Below are 5,675 nucleotides of genomic sequence, written 5' to 3'. Positions count from 1 at the left end.
CCATTTACTGGTTTTTAATATATCTATTCCAAATGTAGCCTTGCTGTGGAAATGGATTCATGCAGCATCCTGCCACTGAGCGTATCCGCAGGCGTCATCACAGTAAGTCCACATGGGATGGAATCGCTTTAGATTTTAGCCACAGATTTGCATCGGTAAAATCCACAGAAGAATACAGTACCAGGCAAGTGCCTGAGATACTACAGTTCTCATCCACATGCTCCAGAATGTTTCCCAAATACTGGTAATGGCCATCAGTCATGATTGACGGGCTCTCGCTTTACCAGTCTGGAGACATCCACATCAATGTTCCTACCCAAGTAGGGAGCGAACCACCTTTATTGACTTAGCTGTGTCATACTTGCCTACACCTCCAGACATGGGTTCACTTACTTATCTGTCAGTGTATTACTGTAAATACAGTGCAATATAATGCCACGCAGCAAGTTTCTATCTGCTTCTGATAACAAAGGCATGTACGTAGTTAAGGTTGGATGGTATTGGAAATATTCTTGCTTGATTTCTCTCAGGAATAGCCCCCCAAAGAAATTCACAGTTTTAGAAGGCTGGTTGTGCTGTATTGCCCCTTGCCAGAGCCAGTAGTACATTTAGGGGCAGATTTATTAATCTGTGGGTCACCATACACGTCGGATGGCCAAACTTGCCGATTCCAGGACTAGCCGACCATTAGATGTGTATGGGGTCCTCCTGATTCTTTCCCCCCGACAATTTTCAGGATGATCCTACAATGCCCTCTAACCTTTTCAGGTGACCTTCTCTAACCTTTTGAATGCACGTGTCCAACTGTTCAATGCCTCAGTAATTTTTGCACAACTTGCTGTCCTCTAACAAGGAGCTTAATGGGAAAATTCACAACAGGTGCTTGATCCATGAATCGCCCAACAAAATTTAAGGGTTCACTTAAAATTGGTATGGTATTAAACAGTTCTCCTCATCTTGCTGTTCACATTTTGACATCACGAGACCAAGATGACACCGAACAATTGATCACCAGTACCTCGCCATTGCGAGACTTCAAGCAGGATGTTCTCAGACGGAAGTGACCACTGAGTTTAAAGTGTCACAGAGTCATCAGCAGAGTGCAACAGAGATACAGAGAGACTGGAAGAGCCACAGAGAGACTGGAAGAGCCACAGAAAGGCAGAGAAGTGGACGTCCTTTGGCCACATCCCACATTGATGACCGTTCATTGTGAACTATGCCCTTCGGAACCGGATGATGAATGCCACAACTCCAGGCACATTTAAGGGAGGTGAGAGGCAGCCAAGTGTCACGTCAGACCATTCAAAACCGTTTACATCAGCGTGGTCTGCGTGCTAGTGTACCTGCAACGTCCACCAGGTACAGGCGTCATCTACACTGGACGAGGGACCAGAGGGCCTCAATGCTGTTCACTGACGAAAGTCTATTCACGCTGAGCAGATATGATGGCCACCAACGATGCTGGACGCGTCAAGGAGAGCACTATGCATCAGCCACTGTTGTCAGCAGACCAGCCTTTGGTGGTCGTACCTACAGTGTGAGCAGGTGTGTTTAGTCAATACTGAACTGCCCTACACTTTGTGACAAGCCCCCTACTACTTGAATAACATTATTATTCCAGTCATTGTGCCTCTGCACGAACAACTCAGGCCTAATTTCCACTTTATGGATGACAATGGTACACCTCATCAAGGTCCCATCATTAGGGAACGGCTGCTGGAGACTGAGGAACCTCAAATGTACTGGCCTGCATGTTCTCCAGACCTGAATCTATGGGATCAGCCGATTCACCATGTAGAGACTCGTAACTCTGTATGCCAGAATCTCATTGACCTGAAGACCGCCCTTCAAGAAGAGTGGGATGTCATGCTTCAGCAGGCAATAACTCCACTGGTGAACAGCCTGAGACATCGTTGTCAGCTGTAATTGATGCTCAAGGCCACATGACAAGTTATTGAGACATTGACATTTTGTTGGCTTTTATACTCTTTTCGGTGGGATAATTGATAACTTCCTGATTGCTGGGGCTCGCACCGATCTCGAGAACCGTGTGCATGGAGCGGTGGTCCTATAAAGACTGAATTGATTGCATGATCGACCACTGGTCCATTCACACGAATGCCACGGAGTCCCAGCGATCAGGATGTTATTCCCTATCCTATAGATAAGGGATAACTTCCAAACTTGAATATCTGGTTAAGGGACAAGATTATTTAGATTCAATGCCCTATAAAGATTCATTATGTAATCTAAATACAGAATTAATTACCGTATAATTATATTATTGCAGTCTTTCTCGTTCTCCGGCAGTGCGCCTGCCAATGATTCTTCTTGCTTATAGGTGGGTCTGGGAGTCTCCCTAATGCCATGCTAATGCTATGACTGCATGTTTTACTACATCAGGTGACTATATGGTGTAGTATCTAATAAGAGGAAGAAACTGATTGTTCCGGCGTCGTCATTTCCCACATATAAACATCTGGCATTGCTGACTCGTGGCTGAAGATACGGGGTTTCTGAGGCCAAGTACATGGATTGCCATCAGTGGGTTAGGACTCTAGGCAGGGTCCGGAGATCGTAGTATAGGATCCTGCTCTGGGCCAAGGCATCGATACAGTAATGGGTCCCAACGGTCCAGCAGAATGAGTTTGGAGACAATCGGGTCTGTTCTAATCGGGTGATTAACAAATAACTTATTGAAGATTTGCCCAATGGTTGGGGTGAAATTTAGAGACAAGCGTTTTGTTTAGTTGGGGACCGTGTTCACAAATGGCTATTGTTTTGGTTTTGCCTTGATTTTTAGAGGATCCCAAATGCTCACCTGTCACTAGAGTGAATAACAAGTGGAGCTATTGTGTATATACACTGTAATTAAGATTACCTATTTGCTGACCGCCCTAAGACTTAAAACTTTGGGATGGTCCACGTATGACTCTGCCATGATGTTGTAAAATGGATCCAGTTGGATAAACACGTAAGTGGGCTGCGCTGCAGAAGTAAATCGATTCTTGAGAGATGATGATGATGATGATGAAAAGTCTTTTTATTAACATTATCTCTGAAGAATTGATTTACTCCAGCATCGCAGCCCACTTACGTGTTTATCCAACTGGATCCAATATCTCCTGGAGGATTTATCTTCCAGCCACGGGGCAGCAGCAGCTGTTTTTCTTCATGCCTTCATAGGAGTTGTGCCTGTCACAACTCCATCAGGTGAGTGTAACCAGCACTCTCTTAATCTCCCTCCATAGGGTATCACCCTATTGAGCGCTCTGTTCCCCACATTTAGATCTACATATGATGTTGTAAAATGTCACTACAGAGTCAGCAGCAGTATGGAGATGGTGGAGCTGCAGGAGCGAAGAGATGTTCGAACTTCCAAAAGTGCAGGCAGAGAAGGTTTATCACCATCTCTGCCTTCCTGATTGCTGTATTTATAGTATAGGAAGCTGTGATGACACAGCATCATTCTGACCACTGGTGCAGGGTGTATTGTTCCTTCGTTCAGTAGGTCCAGAGATATGAGCAATTGTTTCATATGAGCCTGTACTTCGACTCGTGTTGTATGTTAATCTGTGGATTGCCTGCTGATTACATATTGTATCAGCCCATGCGGTGTACTAGTCTGCACAGTTTAGGACAAATATTCAGGTTAATTGAACAATCGAACAATGAGCCATTACCTCCCCCCACCTTCCCTCAATCCTGTGGGAGAATGCCCTGAATGGGAGCTGTGGGTAGAAAGGGTCTGTCTCCTTGTCCTTTAGAGACTCTACAGCATCAATGCAAGGGACCACAGCTCCAGTTGGTGGAATACAGATCCGCATCACTGAACCTACAAAGATGTTTGGAGAACCTTGGTTGGGACTGTAGTATATGTTGTTGGAACTGGATATATGCGCTACGGTCGTGGTATCCATCGTTCGGAGGAGCATGGGCTGTGACTGCAGACTAAGCCGACGGGAGATACAAAAGCTGTATAAATAAAAAATAGATAAAGTCCGCTCACCATTGGGGTGTGGGTCAGTCTTAGCCTCACTCGCATCCGGCCAGAGTAGCCTTGTTCATGAATCAGAAAATAGGAGAAATGATCCAGCATATCAGACTATAAACTTGAATAAAACATAGCTTTTATTAAGTCCTTAAAAATGCTGCTATCACCATAGTAAAATTCTTGGTGCACTACAAGGATCACAAGAATCTTGACCTACGCGTTTCGACGTGCAGTCTGTGTCCTGGTCTAAGACTGCATGTCGCAACACTTGGGTCAAGATCCTTGTAGTGCACCAATAATTTTATTATGGTGGTAGCAACATTTTTAATGGCTCACTAAAAGCTATGTTTTATTCAAGTTTATAGTCTGATACGCTGGATCATTCCTCCTATTTTCTGATACAAAAGGTGGGAGACTGTGGGTATCGCCTGGTACGGGAGCAGTGGAATTACTGGCCCCGGGGTTGAGATCTTGTGGACTTGGGGCATTGCATTGTGGCCATCTACCCGGAGGTGCTGTAAGACCGTGGACTTAAGGAATAAAAACTGCATTGTTAACCTGCCTAGGTGATTATTATAACCCACAACTTCAGATCTTCAAAGAAACGTTCACAGCGCTTCCTCCTCCTGTCCAATCGATCATGCGATAGTCAGGCGGCTGCTGGGTCTTAGTAGACCCAGATCAGGTCGGCACTAGACTCTGGAGGCTGAATTAGCCTAAAATGGGGGAAATGGGCAATAATAGTGTATTGACATGTTGAAACCCCCTCCTCCCCAAAGCCTTTAATGACCCTATTAGGGGCACAATGTATGAAATAAATAATAATAAAGAGGGGGGAAAAAAGTGAGCGAGACACTGCTTCTAATTTCGAGCCACTTCATTCATCAGTTGTTACCTTTTGTGAAGGTTGCAACATTCAATAAATGCATCCCCAATGATAAACCGAAGACGAATCTTAAGACTTTTTTTCCGCCGATAAGTACCCTGGACTCCAGTCGTTCACAAAAAAGAAAAGCCGATACAGGAGATGTAGGGGAGGGACTAGATACAATTCTAGCTCAAAAAGAAAAAAGTCCCAAAAGAAACAGGAACTAAGACTATTTAGTTTATCGGACCATGTCCTAAGTCAAGAGGAGGTCGATTCCTCAATAGAGGTCTGTCCTTTTGCCCCACAGCAAGAGCAGACCCCTTTGATTTATTCTTGGATCTTAGCTCTTTTGTCAAGAAATTGACCATTTAGTTGTCTTTTCCTGATAAAGGAGAAGCAATCAAATATTTCAGATTCTACTAGCTCCTTACAATTGGAGCCCAACAGTGACATTCCAGCGATTTACATGTGGATTTTGTCCCAAGTCTCACTTTTACCCACATCACCACAAAGGGAGTCGTATCGAAACATTTCACCATTTAGTACAAAAGAACTTGGGTCTATGTCCAGTAAAATTTATAGAGACCACCTCACAAGAGGTGAACATATCGCCATGGAGCGACTAAAGAACAATTCCCATATCATCCGGGCAGCGGATAAGTGTGGAGGAGTGGTCATTCTCAATAAAGAAGACTACCTCCAGGAAGGCCATAGGATCCTTAGTGATGAGAATTATTATATCAAGCTCAAGGAAGATCCCTCTGATCAATACTGTACATCTCTCCCCTCCCCCCTGCCGGTGGGTCTCAT

This window comes from Phyllobates terribilis, unplaced genomic scaffold, assembly GCF_046119375.1.
Source record: "Phyllobates terribilis strain yellow unplaced genomic scaffold, ASM4611937v1 Scaffold_7__3_contigs__length_470593459, whole genome shotgun sequence".
Taxonomy (NCBI): Eukaryota; Metazoa; Chordata; class Amphibia; order Anura; family Dendrobatidae; genus Phyllobates; species Phyllobates terribilis.
This window is presented reverse-complemented; position numbering follows the sequence as displayed.